This window comes from Papio anubis, chromosome 3 (genome assembly GCF_008728515.1).
Source record: "Papio anubis isolate 15944 chromosome 3, Panubis1.0, whole genome shotgun sequence".
In the NCBI taxonomy this organism is placed as follows: Eukaryota; Metazoa; Chordata; class Mammalia; order Primates; family Cercopithecidae; genus Papio; species Papio anubis.
In genome coordinates, this window is record NC_044978.1 from 113,694,137 (window position 1) to 113,714,188 (window position 20,052).

Below are 20,052 nucleotides of genomic sequence, written 5' to 3' on the forward strand. Positions count from 1 at the left end.
CCGTCTCAAAAAAAAAAAAGTTCATATATATATATATAGTTCTGTCCCTCTAGAGAACCCTAACTAATACAATGCCAAGCAAAATAAACTGCATTCCTGAGAAACAGTGACAGAAATTAAAGCTATTCAACTCCTCAAGACCTAGGGACTGTTGCAGAATAGGTGGGCGAGTGAGACTGTAAGGACCAACTTTGAGAGATAAAATAATTTCAGTTTCTCCATAAATTAACCATTACTGTCAAAGGCACATTGATGCAAGAGCAGTATATGGGCTTCTATGGCAGATTCACAAGGTTTCCTTGAAGCATTAACTGACTCCTTAATAAAGGTTATAAAGGTTATAAAATGCTTATGAAAGTTTTATCTTACAGTCAAGATGAAAATTTTATAGGTTGTTTATAAAATTTTGAAAAACAAATTTAATTGGCTTCATGCTGTTTTCTTTACAACTTATTGGTTGGAAAATTAAGTCCTCTCTCAAAGAATGAAGGTTTTCACGTTTTTATGAAATCCTTGAGTTATCACTTTGATTAAATAAATGACTAATTTAAAATGACTTGTGATCCTATTTTGTGATATCAAGTGTTTCAAATCTTTGATATTTGACAAGCTGTCTAAACTCAAATTATTAATTATGTCTTTTTCTGTCCTAATTAATCATTTAAGATATTAATCCTTTCAATCCTTAAAGTCCAAAAACTACGTATTTTGTTAATTTGTATAAAAATTATGCAGGAAGCATTACCAAATAGAAAATGGTGTTTGGTTTTCTTTGCACTGTATTTGTATAAATGTTATTGGTATGTATTCCAAAATTATGGGAAACTCCTATAATTGTGATATGACTTAGTGTATGTTGTCAGTAATAATTATATTTGTTATGTTAAATCATTCTGTGCCGCAGAGGTAACAGGTTTTCTTTTCACTTGTGTCTTTGACTATGGCTGTCCTAAAACTTTTTGTAATCCAGGGACAATTTTTGTCTTGTTTTTGTCCTCTTTAGAAAGTGGGTTTATAATCAGCTATAAAACTCTAATAGGTGCTCTTGAATATAAGTTTCTGATAACACTGGAGATTGTGACATCAGAGTAGAGGAAAACCTTTCAGGACTCAGGGAGAGCTGAAATGTTCATGAATATGAAGCAGAACAGGAATTACATGCATGGACTGAACTCACAAAAGACTGAAATAGTCTTTTTTACTTTTTACTTAAAACATTGCTGATCCTTTGCTTTGTTTTTCAGAGTCAAGAAAACTTATCTTTTGAGCTACTGATGGCTTTTAACAATTAAGTATACTCCTATGAACACAATTTGAAGCATATTTGTTATTCTTTACCTGACTTATCCAGAATTTGGAAACTATTTGTGAATATTCCTAATTTATGGAAGTACAGCTATTTTCATAAATGCAATAAGAATCTGTTTTCATTTGTAACAGGCCACAGTTGGAGAAACTGGTTATTTTACCCAGGTTTTGATTGGAAGGGTGTGCTTTTCTCTAAGGAATCAAACTTGACTTATAGAGCCAATAAAAGCCCTTTGAAAAAATTAACCTCATACCTTGACTACACAGACCCTGTACAGGGCTCCTGACTTGTGGTAAGTAAAGAATGACACTTTCTGACAGGTCCAGGATCCCCCAAATTATCTTGGAACCCCAAGAGAAGAATTCACCCAACTCATAGGTATTTGATGGTAAAAATCTATGGCTGGTCTTAGCTTGAAAAATAGTCTTATCTGAAATTTCTTCTATGGAACAAAGTTCCTTCAAAGCCAATTTAAAAAGCCTATGTGAAGAATAATTATTCTTGCTGCACTGTATACAAATAATCTGGACAAGTATAATAAAGCAAAACAGTCCTATTAAGAGTAGTCTTTAGTAAAAGTTGGAAACTGAAGAGAGAAAAGTTATGTTTCAAAAACTATAGTATACCTGTTGTTCGATTCTAGTCTTGCCTAATATTTTTCTGTTTTTCTTATTTTTTTACATTTTGGACTGAATTCTAATTTTTCCGGGCTACAAGTATCCAAAAGAGTTTTCGGTTTTTTTCTTCTTTTCTTTTTTCCTTCATTTTCCTAATTTGACGTCACTGAAAACTAACCTGTGCTTTTCTAAAGCCCTGCAAACTGATTCTAGATAACTTAAACTTCAGAAAAAACAACAACCTATTTACGTAATAAATTCTTTTCATATCTCCCTACTGAAGTATGAACTTCAGAGTGACGTGGCTTATGTTGATTTTCTAGGATTTTTGTTTGTTTGTTGTTGTTTTTCTCCCTTTCTCTCCCTATTTTCTCTTCATAGGACATGAGACTTCGTAACCTGCTAAAAAATGAGCTTTCCTAATAACTCAAGACCTACCTGTTAGGAATAAACCACGATAGACATGAAATATCAGACAAAACCTGAGATCAGAGACTCATTTTCTTCTAAAATGCTTTATCCAAAAGATTTTCAAAAAATAAAAGGGGGAAATGTGAAAGGAAAATAAATAATAGGGCCCCCAAAATCACTAAATTAAAGGGAAGCATCAAGCTGAAAACTGCTTAGGCAAATCTGCCTCTCATTCTATTCAAAGTCATCCCTCTGCTCATTGAAATAAATGCATATGTAATTGCCTCCTTTGGAAAGGCTAATCAGAAACTCAAAAGAATGCAACCGTTTGTCTCTCAGTAAGCTGAGACCCGGAAGCCCACTCCCTGCTTGAGTTGGCCCACCTTTCCAGGCAGAACCAATGTACATCTTACATATACTGATTGGTGTGTCACTTCTCCCCAAAATATATAGAACTAAGCTGTGCTGCGGCCACCTTGAGGATGTGTCATCAGGACCTCCTGAGGCTAAGCCATTGGTACACATCCTAACCTTGGCAATATAAACTTTCTAAATTACCTGACACCTGTCTCAGATATTCAGGGTTCACACCTCAAAACCAACACCACACAGTCAATGTTAAGTTAACAAGAAGACCCTTTTCTATAGAGGAGTGGAAAAGACACCTTAGTTTTTAAAAATAACCATAGTTAGAGAAACACAGCAAAAGAAGTTTATAGCCTCATGAGATTTTATTTTTCACTTTGATTTTCAGCATTTCTTAGCATTGGTTATTGAGAGTAAAGAGAATAATTTGTTCACCAAAGTTGGGGATATTCCTGGGAAAATCCCTGATCTTGCCTGTGATAACTCCGGAAAAATAGTGTGTTGAAAATAAAGTGGCAAGAATGAAAATGCTATACTTCTATCTGTTTTGTTTCTTTCATGGTTTTCACATTAGAAGTACCTAGAATATCAGTTGTGTTCAACTGAAAATAGCACTGGAGGCTGAAGAGAAGATGGTGTCACTTTCCATAACATCAACTGAGGTGTCATAGGATTGGTTCTTGAATGAGAAGACTCATGAAGTTCAGCAGAGCCTAGCTGAGTCATAGCAGTGTGAGCAGTAAAGAAATGTTTCTCCTTGTAAATCTCAGATGTTTTGCAGTGGTCTGTTCTTTCAGCAAATGCTGACTAAAACAGAAGGGGTCCTAGAAAATAAGACTATATCTCTCCAAATTAACATACCCAATTTCCAAATTAAAACTAGCTCAGAATCACTTGCAGACTTCCAATAATCCATATAGATCCATAGAGATGCTTCCTGAATTGTGCCTAAGCTTGGTTAGGTCGTTGGTCCCTGTGCCATGTAGTGCATGGTAATTTAATTGAATTGTTTTCAAGCCAGTCTACTTTATCCCAACTGGCTAGCCTCATCACCTGCTTTTGTTCCTTGTAATTTCAGAGGACACAATCAGAATAAAAATACAAGATTTATAAGCATGCTAATGACCTCTTAATACTTTCTAAAAGGATTAATTCTAATGTAGTTATTAGAAGACCATAGCATTATCTGACAATGATGACATCCTCCATTTTACTTGTCAATCTAATAAACAACTCTAACATTTATTAGAATTAAACAACAAGTATTTTATTATGCTTATAATTTCTGAGAGTTAGTAATGTATTCAGGGTAGAATACAGATGAGGGGTCTCTATAATGTCTGAAGCCTCTGCTAGGGTGGCTCAAATGGCTAGAAATTTCACTTAAAAAGTCCTTGATGGGAACAAAACATCTGGGACTTTAGTTCTTCTTATGTGTACTAGAGTTGAAAAAAATCAAGATTCACTTTTATCATTTAAATGGTCCACCCTGACTTAAGATGGCTGAAACAACTGAGAGATAGCCAGCATCACTCTCTTTCCATGTGTGCTCTTTGTGTGATTCACTTGAGTTTCCTCAGAGTAAGATGAACTCAGGTAGTAAGACGAACTAAGATTTCATATATGAAAATTGACTTCCCCCAGGGTTAATGTATCAATAATCCTAGAAAGAAGCTACTACACTTACAATGACAGCCTCAGGAAGCACAGTGTCATTTCTCTATTCTATTTGTCAAGGGCCAGCAGTACTATTGTGCAGGTTGAGTACAGGAATTTAACAGGGCATCATTACTATCATACCTAGAGGGGGTTTGAATATTTACTATATAATTGATTACATCAATTTTGTAAATCAGTAAAGTGCCTTGTTATTCCAAAAATGGGTACATTGCTGCAACTTTCAAAGAGATGAAAATAAGTTTTCCTGAGTAAAGATTGCCTCTTTTCACTTTGCACAAGGATACTGCAGGTAGAAATGGTGACCTTGGCTTTTTATAGGCTCTCTGCCATTAATTACTCATTTATCATCCCTTATTCTAATATATATATCCCCCACGCTTCTACCAAAAATGCTTTTTCTAAACCATTTCTTATCATCTTCACTTCTCTACTATCCTTTTTATTTGCAATAGCCAAATGCCATTTTCTTATCTGTAGTTACAAATCTAATCCTGAATTATTCAAGTTCACCTGTTAGATATACCCTATTTCAAATCTTGTTAGGAAATAATTTCCTCCTTTCAAAACTTGGCGTACATTTTGTAGACATCTTATTAAATCTATCCACCCTATACACTTGTATATTCACACAGTAAATGAAAGAAATACTTATTCAATGTCTATCGTATGCTAAACATGTTCCAAGTTGCTGAGTTACCAATAGTAGAGAAGATGCACAGATTCTTGCCTTTATGAACCTTTAGACTGTTGCTGATAATGGACATTAAATAATTGTTACATTAACTTATGTGGTGATATATAGACTAAGGAAATAACACTGCATTTTAAAAGTATAGTACAGGAGACGTTAAGTAATATAGCAGTATATTTCTTTGCATGGATTGAAGAAAAAATATGGTTTTATAAGACAATAACAGTCTCTGATTTTATCTAGGACATAAGTTATATGTAATTAGAGTGAGAAATAAGTCTGTAAACATTCAGGGCTAGTATTATGAAGTGGAATTGGGCAATTACTCACGTTCTTAGAGTTTAGAACATGGGAATAACAAGGTCAGATTAATGTTTCAAAAGAGCATTTGCTCTGGCAGTGATATGGAGAATGTTTCTTCTAAATTGTAATATTGTAATATTAAATACAAAACAAATCAGTATTTAAGAAGGACTTTATTTGAAAGGATTGTTTCAAGGAGGCAGAGGATAGAGTGACTATTGTAATATAGAAAGGTGAGCTATTATAATAGGGAGAATGTTCTGATGGCAAGATCAGCAAATGTTTTAAGAGTTTGGAAGAAAGAATTTTCTTTCATACAGACAAGTCAACTAGACTAGAAAGAAACATGTGTGGAGAAGTAGAATGAAAGGGTGTCCTGATAGAAGAGTAAATCAGAGAATGTTTTACCTTAAGGTCAGCCTACTCTCAGGATGGGATATTACAAAGGGGTTGTTTGCTGGTTCAAGTTTACGGTGGGTCGAAGTCTTGGACAATGGAGAAAATATTAACCACAGTTTATTTAACAACATTTTTTTCCACTGGTCAATGTGGTTAAACAGTTCAGCTAATTATTTACTAGGCAAAGGATGGGAATGTGGAGCATCTGTTTCTGCCCTTGTCATAGGTAAAGGGAGCCATGCTTAAGTCATATCTATGGCATAAGGGGAAGGATATATCTTTGCAGTGATGCATCTTCTGGAACATGAAAAGGTGAAGAGATTTACTTAACTTTCACTGTTTTCCAGGAACACAGGGCTCAGATAAAGTTTACATTATCAGCAGTGCTGAAAACTGTGAGTACACTGAGATGAGAAATCAAATGTTAATCATCTGTTCTCCTGGAAGTTCAAGGTGCCTTCCATAGACTACTGAACAATACAGGGTAGTAATGAGGACAGACATGATGGTGAGTCTGCCTTGTCTGATTGTCATGAATTAAGCAATGCAGGGTAATTATTTTAACTACTATTTTTAATATAAAAGATAACACTTACTTTCATTAAATGGAACAGGCAAAATATGAAAATATTAGTAAGCATGCTTTGTAAACTGCAATTCATCATACGTGTTATTTTAATATGTGCAAAATGAACACTTGCTAAAGAAATGAGTGAGCACAGAGGTGTGAGGGGCCAAGAAGAGCTCCATGTTCTCTCTTTGCTCCTTGGTTAGGACATACTGCTTCCTCTGCCCATGCTTCCCTCTGTATCTTGCTCAAGTAAGAAAGAACAAGTCAAGCATAACTTGCCAGAGATAATAACTTTGAATTATCTTCTGTCCAGTACTTATTAACAGCCTGGTTGTGATAAGCAATATTTATGGAGAGTAGTTTGAAGGGAGTAAATTTCATCTGTTCCCCCAGATATTTAAGATGTTATCCTGGGTTAAAGCCAGGGCCTCAAAGAGCTATAGAATTAGACTGAACTGTTTTGTCTCCTCACAGAGTAACTTTTTGAGCCTAGCCTTCAGGGAAGTATACAGTGAAAGGGTTTAGAGCTCTGATTCTAGACTTAGGGCAGACTTGAAGTTGAATCCTAGTTCTGTCAATCGCTGTGACCTTAAGCAATTTATTTAACCTCCTCGAGCACTATCTGTAGATGCAGTCTATATACCTTCTTCACAGATTTTCTGAAAGGCTATGTAAAATTATATATTCAAAAATGTTATCACAACTCCTGGAGATAATAAACTTATTTCAGGGTTTCTTTCCAGCTAAAAAAATAATGTTCTGAACGTTACAGACTTAGAAACTCAACAATCAAGTTTGTAAGAGTGAGCCTTTCTCTTTGACCACAGATGACCAGGAAGGAAGTAGACATTCTCTCAATTAAGGCTATCAGATGGGGAATGAGAAATCTGTATCCAGGCATTCAAGATCTTTTCGGGTTGGTCCCTAGAATATGCAAGTTAATGCATTTGGCACCAGAGGAGCCAAATTTTATTTGCAATGTGAATTAAGGAGAAGAAGGAGACAAAGAGAAAAAAAGACTGGATTTAAGAAAAATAGGTGTCTGACAACTTTTCACGTGGGTCTGCAGTTCTTTTCTAAAGCTGCACCTTTTGGATCCAAGAGCAGCATCAAGGGGAAACTACATGTCTAGTTTTAGAAGCTGTATATTTCTATTACATAAACTTTAATTATTCATCCTTTTCATTTTTAGAATAGAAAGTTCCAAATTATATCACAATAAAATTAAATATGAAAGAGAAGCCAGGTACCATGGCCCATGCCTCTAATCCCAGATGCTTGGAAGTCTGAGGCAGGAAGATGATTGAATCCAGAAATTCCAGGCTATAGATATGCAGTGATTGTGCATGCAAATAGTCACTACACTCCAGCCTGGGCAACGGAGCAAAACTTGTCACCCAAAAAATCAATGTATAAAATGATATACTATAAAGAATCTCTCCCATCCTTGTTTTCTGTCTGAGTCATTCTCTTTTTTCACCCCCATTAGATAACCACTATTATCAGAGCTTGCATATCCTTCCTGATATTTGTTAAATGCGGAGTTCCACATAGTTTTTATACAAATAATGCCTGTTTTGTACCTTGCTCTTTACATATAACAGGTGTTTCTATGGCAACACATATAAAACTTTCTTTTTTTTTTTTTTTCTTCTATTTTTGAGACAGGAGCTGTGTGACTTTGTTACCCAGGCTGGAATGTAGTGGTGCAATCACTGCTCACTCCATCCTCGACCTTCCAGCTCAAGCTGTTCTCCCACCTTAGCCTCTCATGTAGCTGAGACCACAGGCATGCACCACCACATCTGGCCCATTTTTTAATTTGCAAGGGGGATGAGGTCTCACAAATAGAAGGGGTGGCCTTAACTCCTGCGAACAAGCAATCCTCCTGTCTCAGCTTCCCAAAGTGCTTGGGTTACAGGCTTGAGCCACTGTACCCAGTCATGTTTCCTTATTTCTGAAAGCATTTCTACTGTGATGTATTTACTAGATGTTACTGACTATATTATTTCCTATCTTTTATTAACATAAGAAATGCTGATACTAATAATCTTGTAAATGTATTATTCTGCATGTTTGCAAGTATATCTGTAAGGTAATGTCCCATAACTAGAATTGTTGGCTCAAAATATTTATTAGTTTTAATTTTTCTAGATATTGATCAGTGGTCTTTTATAGGAGTTGTAATAAAGTGTTATTATTGGGGTAGAAAAATGTTACCTAGCATAGTTTTAGCTAACATTTATTTTACTGTGAGTGAGGTTGAATGTGTATTAATATGTTTGAGAGCCATGTGTCTTTCTTTTTCTCTAAATTTTTTTACATTCTTTTTCAGATTTGTCTTCAGTTGTTGTCTGTTCCTAACTGATTTTTTTGGAGCTATGTTATGTACTAGAAGCATTACCCCTTACTCCATATTAAGAGTTACCAATATTTAATCTCATTTATCACCTATCTTTGTACGTTTGAATTGATTTTTTAGAATGCAAAATGTTTTGATTTAATTTCATTTTTGCCAGATATTTATTATTTTTTATTTTTTTAACTTTTATTTTAAATTCAGGGGTACATGTGCAGGACGTGCAGCTTTGTTACATAGGTAAACGTGTGCCATAGTGTTTTGTTGTACAGATTATTTCATCACCTAGTATTAAGCCTAGTATCCATTAGTTATTTTTCCTGATCCTCTCCCTCCTCTTACCCTCTGCCCTCCAATAGGGCCCAGTGTGTGCTGTTTCCCTCTATATGTCCATGTGTTCTCATCATTAGTTCCCACTTATAAATGGGAACTTGTGGTATTTGATTTTCTGTTCCTGCATTAGTTTTCTAAGAATAATTTCCTCCAACTCCATCTATGTCCCTGCAAAGGACATGATCTCACTCTTTTTTGATGGCTGCATGATATTCCGTGGTGTATATGTACCACATTTTTTTTATCCAATCTATCATTGATGGACACTTGGGTTGATTCCATGTCTTTGTTGTTGCTGCAATGAACACATAAGTGCATGTGTCTTTATAATATAACAATATATATTATTTTTGGTATATACCCAGTAATGGGATTGTAGGGTCAAATAGTATCTGTGTCTTTAGGTCTTTGAGGAATTGCTACACTGTCTAAAAAGCTCAATATCACAGATCATTAGAAAAATGCAAATCAAAACTGCAATGCAATACCATCTCACACCAGTCAAAATGGCTATTATTAAAAGTCGAAAAATAACAGGTGCTGGTAAGGTTGTAGAGAAAAGGGAATGCTTATACACTGTTGGTGGGGTGTACATTAGTTCAAACATTGTGAAATGTTTTGATCTTATGTGGTCAATCTTATCTATGGTTCTTATGTGGTGTCTGATTTTGAGTTCTGAATAGAAAAGCCTTCCCTACTCTAAGTTCACCAAAACAAAACAAATAAATAAACAAAAAACTGGATTGTGGCCAAGTAGGAATATAATTTCACTCAACGGGATCTGGTTGAAGATAGTTTAATGAAGGAACTATTCATGAAAATACAGACAACATAAAGAAAGTGGTGAGAGGTGCTGAGAACCCCAGGGACCAGCTTTAGTGGGAAGCCATCACCACTCCTGGCCTGAAGGGGTAAGAAGACAAGGTGTGCCTGCAACCATGTGAGACCTGAAGTAGGGGCCTCCTTGAAAGAGCTTAAGTGCAGCTGTTCTTGATTTTTTTGTATGAACCTGGAATCAGCATGTTTAATTAAAATATAAAACAAATCTTTTATTTTTATTGCTTTTGCTTTATTAATTAATTTAGGAAGACTTGTTATCTGTATGAGTTTATGTCTTCCTATATACAATCATCATACCTCTCAATTGTTCAAGGCTTAGTTTTCATCCTTCTGTAGGTTTCATTTTTTTTTTTTTTTTTTTTCGGAGAAGTCTTATATGATCCTAGCTATATGGGGAAGGGGATTTTATCTTTTGGCATTGTTGTTGTCGTATTGCTTTTACAAATTGTTGGTTTTTGTCCAGCATTTATTCTTTCAAGTGGTTCCATGATCGACTGAAAGCTCTTGCACCAGCAGTTCCATTTCAATGTGAGCTTTGCACCTGCAGGAGCTCAGGTGACACTGTTCACTAGTGAGTTCTCTTCCTGCCCTTCTTCTCTTCATTTCTTTGCTATCAGATTTGGCCAATCTCAACCAGTGCGAGCAAAATGACACCAAAATATCTTAATTATTTCCCTGATATTTACATTTTAATTACAAAATATATATGTTGTCATTGTAGGAAAATAAAAAAGAACATAGAAGCCAAAAATATTACTGTAATATGTGAAATAAAAAGATCCCTTCCACTTATTAATCACTTAATTATTATTTTTTCCTTTCATGGTCTATGTATTTTTTTTTGAAACAGTCGAACAAAACTAATGCTATATCAATACAAAGATAAAAATAGACTACTTACCAATTACCTATTATATAAAAATGAACTCCTTGGAGGCAAAAATCATATATTTTAATTGTTTAAATAATTGTTCATCTATATAAAGCAGTAGAATAATTTTCTGTTGAAGACTTTGCGTCATCTGAACAACCCCAGAATAGACTGAGGTTTCAGACTATGCTGGCAGCACAGTGTCCTGCTGCTCTCTAGTGGCATATTTCAATATCTGCAGGTAGATTGACTAGGCAATGTTATTTCATTTTTGAATTTCTGGCTTGGAGCAAAGGAAAAATAAAAAATGATCAAAATGTTTAGAGATAGTCAAAGCTATTAATTTGCTGGTGTTTTATTAAGTTCTGTGAGAGTGAATGAGTCTGAGTATCTTTTTTGTTCCATTCAAATAGTTGTTTCAATTAAATTATATAAGACTATTTAAAAATTAATTCAAGAAACATTTTATTAGCATTAGCTAAGTGCCAGGCATTATGCTAGCCAGTGAAAACACAATTCAGTAAAAGGTAAACCTTTATTTTGAAAGAGGTCACATAATAATAACACTACCACAACGTGTCATACTGAATATAACAGCGCAGTACAAAGAAAGTACAAAGAGGAAAAATAAATGTCTTCTCATTCCCTATTCTTGATCAATTTCAGATAGAAGGCCTTAATTTACAATGGTGTTATTTCCTCTAGTGCTTGATATAAACTCAACAGAGTTTGGTAGAAAAGAATAGAGCTTTTAATTAGTTTTCTCATTTTAAGACCATTTCCTCAAAGCATCACTTAAATCACTATTATCTAGTCTTTTCTATGAACTTCAAAAGTGTGCTAATCCATGTGAAACAACTTACTTGCTCCTCTCCTCGACTGGGATTCTGTGCTACTTTGTGCTAATTGGAGGAGAACCTCATGTGTGCTCCAATTGCATCTCCTTTAGGATCAGATGTTTTTCCTGGTCATTCCAATTACTGGAGAAAATCCTATTTCAAAAACCAAAGAAATCTGGAACCCTAACACAGTGCCTTCCCACTCCTACCCACTGATTTACAAACTTCGCCATTATAAGAGACCTTCTACTTAAAACCTTTTTCTCCAGTGGACACGACTACCATCTACAATCACACTCCAGGTTGTCACACTCCACACTAGAATTTGTACTTTTATTTGTGAACACTCCTACAGGGATGGTAAGCTCTGAAGATGGCTTAGTTCCCTTAATACTGTGCTTACTCCTCTTCTTAACAGCTTCCCTGGTCCTTAGAGCGGAATAATGGCTAAGCTTGAAGAGTGAGGAAAGTGTCCACAAAAAAGACAATATTTGAGCTGAGTTTTAAATGACAGCTCAGATTTCTCAAAAGAAGAAAGAAGAAAGGAATAAACAACATTCTATTTAGGGAGAAAATCAGGTAAGGTTTTCTGTATTAGTCTGTTTTCACACTGCTATAAAGAACTGTCCAAGACTCAGTAATTTATAAAGGGAAGAAGTTTAATTGACTCACAGTTCCGCATGGCTAGGGAGGCCTCAGAAAACTTATAATCAAGGCGGAAGGTCAAGGGGAAACAAGACAATTTCTTCACGAGGTGGCAGGAAGAAGAATGAATGCAGGAGGAACTATAAAACACTTGTAAAACCATCATATATTGTAAGAACTCACTCACTATCCTGATAGCAGCATGAGGAAAACTGCTCCAAGGATCCAATTACCTCTGCCTGGTCTCTCCCTTGACACGTAGGGATTGAGGGGATTATAATTCAAGATGAGATTTGGAGGGTACATAAAGCCTACCATATTCCCCTCCTGGCCCCTCCACAAATCTTATGTCCCTTTCACATTTCAAAGCCAATCACGCCTTCCCAAAAGGGAAATAAAGACTCCCCTTTTGAGAAGGCTTAACTTCCCAAAAATTAAGACTCCCCTTTTGGAAAGACATGATTGTTTTGAAATGTATTAACTCATTCCAGCATTAACTCAAAAGTTCAAATTCTTAACTCATTTCAGCATTAACCCAAAAGTCCAAGTCTCATCTGAGACAAGGCAAGTCCCTTCCACCTAGGAGCCTGTAAAGTCAAAAGCGAGTTAGTTTCTTCCAAGATACAATGGAGGTACAGGTATTGGTTAAATGTTACCATTCAAATTGGAGAAAGTGGCCAAAACAAAGGGGCTACAGGTCCAATACAAGTCCAAATCTGGCTAGTCAGTTATTTGGTTAGTTCCAAAATGATCTCCTTTGAATCCATGTCTCACATCCATGTCACACTGATGCAAGAGGTGGGCTCCCATGGCCTTGGGCAGTTTGTGGCTATGCAGACTACAGCCCCTGTGGCTGATTTCATGGGCTCACATTGAGTGCCTGTAGCTTTTCTATATGCACAGTACAAGCTGTCAGTGGATCTACCATTCTGGGTACTGGAGGATCATGGCCCTCTTCTCACAATTTCACTAGTCAGTGTCCTAGTGGGGACTCTTTGTGGCAGCTCCAACCCCAACATTTCCCTTCTGCACTGCCCTAGCAGAGGTTCTCCATGAGAGCTCCACACTTGTGGCAAACTTCTCCCAGGACATCCAGGCATTTCTATACATCTTCTGAAATCTAGGTGGAGGTTTCCAAACCTCAGTTATTGACTTGTGTATACCCACAGGCCCAAAACCATGTGTAAGCCACCAAGGCTTGGGACTTGTCCCCTCAGAATCAATGCCCTGAGCAGTACATTGGCCACTTTTAACCATAGTTGGGACACAGAATACCAAGTTCTGAAACTGCACAAAACAGCAAGGCCCTGGGCCCAGCTCAGAAAGACATTTTCTACTCCTAGGCATCCAGACCTGTGATGGGAGGGCCCTCAGTAAAGACCTCTGACTTGCCCTGGGAACATTTTCTCCATTCTCTTGGTGATTAACATTTGGTTTATCATTATTCATGCAAATTTCTGCTGCCAGCTTGAATTTCTGCCCAGAAGATGGATTTCTCTTTTCTATTGCATCATCAGTCCACAAATTTTCCAAACTTTTATGCTCTGCTTCCCTTTAAAATATAAGTTCCAATTCCAAACCATCTCATTGTTAATGCATGAACTGAATACTTTTAAGAGCACCCAGGTCACATCTTGAATGCTTTGCTGCTTAGAAATTTCTTCCCCCAGATACCCTAAATTATCTCTTTTAAGTTGAAAGTTCCACAGATCTTTAGGACAGGAACGAAATGCCACCAGTCTCTTTGCTAAAGCATAGCAAGCATCACCTTTATTTCAGTTCCCAAAAAGTTCCTTCACTGCATCTGAGACTACCTTAGCCTGAACTTCATTGTTCATATCACTATTAGCATTTTGGTCAAAGTCATTCACCAAGTCTATAGGAAGTTCCAAACTTTCCCACATCTTCCTGTCTTCTGAGCCCTCCAAATTATTCCAACCTTTGTCTGTTACCCAGGTCCAAATTTCCTTTCACCTTTTTGGATATTTTTATAGCAGTACTCCACATCTGGTACTAATTAACTGTGTCTGTTTTCACACTGTTCTAAAGGACCACCTGAGAATGGGTAATTTATAAAGGAAAGAGGTTTAATTGACTCACAGTTTCACATGGCTGTGGAGGCCTCAGGAAACTTAGAATTACAGAGGAAGGTGAACGGGAAGCAAGTCACCTTCTTCACAGGCAGCAGGAAGGAGAGTGAACACAGGAGGAATCAAACAATTATAAAACCATCAGACTTTATAAGAACCCACTCACCATGATGAGAACACGGAGGAACTGCCCCCATGATCCAATTATCTCCACCTGTTCTCTCCCTTGACATGTGGGGATTATGGGGATTATAATTCAAAATGAGATTTGGGTGTAGGCACAAAGCCTAACCATATCAGTATCAAACCATTTAATAGTAATATAATTTTGCTTTTTGTGTTTCACATTAAGGAGCTCACACTCTATTCATTGTTTTTCCTCCAGTTTGTGTCATTTGAAAACATCTTAGACATATTATACATGTCTAATATAAACCTCGGTATTTTTATGTCTTAATATATGTCTATATATTTTAGTATATGGATATATACAGGAAAATGCTTACAAATGGATTTGGAAGTATCTCAGAACAAGAATGTGAAATGGAGTGACACCAATGAGTGACTTTGCTTAATCTAATTGTTTGAAATTATATAATGTACAGGATTGTGTGTGTGTGCATGTCTGTGTATTACTTGGTGAATTGAAAACTACTTGTAAAGCAAAAAGACTAAAACTATACTATATTTGAGAACAGCATAAGTCAAAAGATGGCTGGATGGTAGTACTATAGAAGAAAGTGTTTTAAAATTTTTGTATTTCTAAGGCTTTCTGAGCAAAGAAACCAATGATGTAAGTTAACAAACAAGCCTTGGCAATTAAACTGTGTATGAACAGACAGTGGGAACTGAAATTCACTCTCTCAGAGGCATGTGTTTACATTTCAAAGAGGAATAAAATCAAGAATCAAGGAAATGTCAGGGTTTTCAGAGCTACAGGCACTTGGCTTATGTTCTACCTAAAGATATTTATTAATATTCCAAAGGTTAAGAACCCAGGACCCTCTCGTTCTCTTCCCAATTATGATTTGTTTATATTAGGGATATAGGTCTCTCTCTCTCAATCTCTCTCTCTCTCTCTCTCTCTCTCACGATAACATTTATATAAACTCCCAAATTCATATTTTGGGTGTTTTCTCTTTTATAGTGTAGTAACTAACTTCCAACTTTTAGGTCTGCCCATTTGTTTCTTATCATGTTTCTTCAGAAGGAGAAAGGAAAGAGTGATAAGGTTATTATTCTAAGTAATAGTATCTCTAATCCCTGCTCCACAAGCTTCATGTTCACCTTTAGATAATATAAACAAATACAAATATTAAAAATGTACCCTTGCACCAATACTTAATTTCATTGAGAATCATACTTTTGTGGTAAGGTTGCAGGGTTGGTGTTGGGTGTTTCCTCAGTTTTTTTTAAATCCCATCATTTCAAAACAAAGATTAAATGACATTATATTTATTTATTTCACACATATTTATTGAGGGCCTAGTAGGCATGCAAGTACAGCCTACTAAATAGAAAACAAATAAGCCTCAATCATCACAATCTATTGAGATAAGTCAGACAATTGTTCAATTCCAGAGAAACAACCCACATTCATAAATTCAGCTTCAAAACTACCCCAAATTTTTAGTGTGCAACTAACAAACTGTGTCTTAGATGTCTCACAACTCATAAGGCTTTAACATAAATCCTAGATAGTTTTATTGTTCTCTTTTTACAGATGTGGTCTTCCAAGCTTAAAGAGGCTTGATATATATTTGCTGTGAGGATTACATAAAATAACCTATTCTTGGCCATAGTAAGTGCTCTCTCAGTTTTGCTGTTATTAAAATTACTTGTGTTATATTATACCATTTTTATGCATGTACATTATAACATATTGTCTCTTACACTTCATCTGCCTCAGGATATAATTTGATAATAGTAAAAGAGGCATGTTGTTGTAAATTTTATAAATTAGGAATATAATCCAATCAACATTGGTTTACTTTAAATAGCTGTATTTATTCCTTAGTTCACAAATTTATCTAAAGACATCTACTTAATGTGAATGAGTAATCTGTTCCAGAAAATTAAGAGTTTCTGAATGAAAACTATTGGCAGCCTCTTTCATAATGAAAAAAATTATAAAGAGCTATATATCAATTCTAAAACAACAAATTTCTGAAAACATAAAAACAATTGAAGTTATATATATATATAAAATTAATATAAAATCAAAATATTTAAGTGCTAACAATATTATTTCTAATCACAGATCAGTAGATATGGCTACTAACAAACAAACGCTTTGCAGTAATGCCTTAGTTCAAACAACAGCCCCCATACACTGTCCCTTTATTAACTTCAAAACAGGTATGTTTTACTCTAATGATAATCAGTTTTACTTGGAAAATATTTCAATATTTTATCAGGGCAAAATTTTCTAAAAGAGTTGTCTTAATTTGGGGTATGTAAACAATTTTCCTTAAATAAACGTTGGCCAAAAAAAGTATAAATACAAACATGCATACACACACAAACATATATTAAAAAGATAACAATGATGTTAGCTTTTCAATATAAAGCTTTTACTACTGTCATATCCTTTTAATATCTTTATATTTAAAATGTAGAAATATAAAGAAAGTCATATCTCATATGACATGAGGATAGATCTAATTTCCACTCGTTACAAGGTTATCTATATTGCTAATATTATGGTCATTTTTTACCATCTTCATAATTTTTTAAAAGTGCTAATTTTAATTTAGAGGTTGTTGAAAATAAAAAGGTAATTTTTTCTCTCATTTGAGTTCACAGACTTTGATTCTCTTCGCAGATCTCAGATTAAGAATCTATGAAGAAATGTTTTTGTTTGTTTGCTCATAGCAGAGGAAGAGAGAATGACAGGAGATGACGGGAGTCATGTCATGGACATTGCTTCTTATAAAAATTTTCCCATGGAAAAAAATTTTTAACTTTTTAGGTATTGAACACTTTGGCAATGACTTTTTTATGGAAGCAATCATCATACCTATTTTAAGAAGGGTAAACACCAACAGTGAGGGAGGGCAGGACATTATCTGCAACCTGAGATCGAAGGCGATTCCAGAAGAATTTGGTGTATATTGACACATGCTGCTCCGTGTATGAAGGTTTTGTGCGTGGACCACACACCAGGGGTTATCAAGGTGCAGTCAAATAGGAGAGTTTCAGGAAGAAAATAGGTCATCTGGAATCTTTGTCCTGCAGCACCCTGGCTATACACCAACCATATAGTACCTAGGGACAAAATTCTGAAAGCATTGACTTTTAGGTGTTTAGAGTAACAGTATCAAATTTATTGTTCATTCATAAAATTCCTTCAGCTAAGTATCTCCCAATTCACAGTATCATATAGAGGATAAAATAATATAAACACTTTATTATATATTTTATGAACTAAGAGATGAAAAATGAGTATGGGAAAGTTGAAATAAAGAAAATATATGAAAGTCTGGTAGCCTATAAAATTTACATATTATAGATTCAGCTTTTAACCAGAAAATCTTCCTTAGAGCACCTGATATTCTTCATTATCATTGTCATCATCTTTATATCTTATTGAACCCTTTTTATGCACCAGGAAATATCCTGTGTGCTTTGCTCAAAACTCATCAGTATTCACTGTGATTCACAGATGGGGAATCCCATTTTCCAGGGAGGAAGTTGCGACTTAGTGAATCTTTTTAAAATTGTCTATTGTTGCCGGGCGCGGTGGCTCAAGCCTGTAATCCCAGCATTTTGGGAGGCTGAGACGGGCGGATCACAAGGTCAGGAGATCGAGACCATCCTGGCTAACACGGTGAAACCCCGTCTCTACTAAAAAATACAAAAAACTAGCCGGGCGAGGTGGCGGGCGCCTGTGGTCCCAGCTACTCCGGAGGCTGAGGCAGGAGAATGGCGTAAACCCGGGAGGTGGAGCTTGCAGTGACCTGAGATCCGGCCACTGCACTCCAGCCTGGGCGACAGAGCGAGACTCCATCTCAAAAAAAATAAAATAAAATAAAAAAATAAAAAAATAAAATTGTCTATTGTTATTCAGAAAATCAATGAGATTTAAACTCAATTCTGCATCATTCTGACTTCGGGAAGAAAATTACGCCTTCTTGGCTGGGCGCGGTGGCTCACGCCTGTAATCCCAGCACTCTGGGAGGCCGAGGCGGGCAGATCACCAGGTCAAGAGATCGAGACCATCCTGGCTAACACAGTGAAACCCCATCTCTACTAAAAATACAAAACATTAGCTGGACATGGTGGTGGGCGCCTGTAGTCCCAGCTACTCAGGAGGCTGAGGCAGGGGAATGGCGTGAACTCGGGGGGCGGAGCTTGCAGTGAGCCGAGATCGCACCACTGCACTCCAGCCTGAGAGACAGAGCAAAGACTCCGTCTCAAAAAAAAAAAAAAAAAAAAAAAAAAAAAAAAAAAAAAAGAAAGAAAGAAAGAAAGAAAGAAAATTATGCATTCTCTATGCATTTTGATTCTAGTTATTCCACATTCAACGAGACATTTCCATAAGTGTGAAATTTACTACAATATGAACTGCTACAGTGCAATGACAGTGCAGCTTCTATTTGTTCATCACAATACCTATCAGTTCGTTGCATTTAGCAAGTATTGAAATATTCATCAAATTAATTATTACATAAATAGTTGTTGAGGTTTTTTTGGTAAAATTTCATTTTGGTGTTTTTTGCTAGTATACTTTCATTATTCTCACCAAACTTCTAAACCCTTCTTTTAACAATCACAATCAAAGAATGATTCAGAATTTTGTTTGATGGGAACAGAATAGAAAAAAATAGGGGCCACAGTCGGTAAAATCTTTATTATCTTACCTACTGACAAGCCTATAAACCTCCTTGCACTTGCATAAATCTTATTACTTTCTGTTAAGTGGAAGAAGCATTCCTTCTCTTATCAAAGGCCAGGACTGTGACATGTGCCTTGTGTCCCATCCCCTCTTGCTTTCTTAGGGACCCTCAGTCTTTGCTAGGTGTTATCCTTTGTTCTCATCTTTGTTGTATAAACAAATGTGACACATTATAATGATAGGAAGAGCATCAGTTTTAGATTTTCTTTGATTTTTTCGTGAGACAAAAGTGAAGCGGTCACCTGGAATCTTTGTCCTGCAGCACCTTGGCTATACACCAACCACATAGCACCTAGGGACAAAATTCTAATTTAAGTACACAGAATAAATAGTACAACAAGTAAGCAAAAGTCAGGTTTTAAAACATTAAATTGTAAAATTTTCTACAGTAAAGTATACTAATTTTTAAAGAATTTTTTTCAAAAATTGTATGAAGTGTGTTTCAACTGCTAGTTTGCACTCCTGGGACTAATAGGTGATCAAGGCCTTTAATAATTTATCAGTACTGGTTCACTAATTGTAACAAATGTACTACACTAAGGCATTAGTAACAGGAAAAAACTGGATATAGATGATATATGGAAACTCTCTGTGCCATCTTCACTAATTTTCTGTATGTATAGAACTGTTCTAAAATTAAATGTTTATTAAAATAAATGAGATAATATATCTAAAAATTAGAAAAAAGTAATGTTTCAGACACTCAAAGTATGCAAAACTCAACATTAAACACAAGAGCAGAAAATAAAAGAACACTTGGAGAAGAAAAAGTGATTTTTGAAATAAGAATTGAAATTGAGGAAATTCAGATAAAATAGATTGAGGAAAACT

The 20,052-nt window shown here is 35.6% G+C and overlaps 1 long non-coding RNA gene across 1 annotated transcript; it reads left to right on the plus strand.

Moving 5' to 3' along the window:
- The first annotated feature begins 767 nt into the window (after positions 1-767).
- LOC103884419 lies at positions 768-18,107 on the plus strand. Its single transcript, XR_647007.4, has 4 exons — positions 768-6,088; positions 12,008-12,168; positions 16,048-16,125; positions 17,149-18,107. It is a non-coding gene; the product is annotated as an uncharacterized LOC103884419 (long non-coding RNA).
- The last annotated feature ends 1,945 nt before the right edge of the window (positions 18,108-20,052 follow it).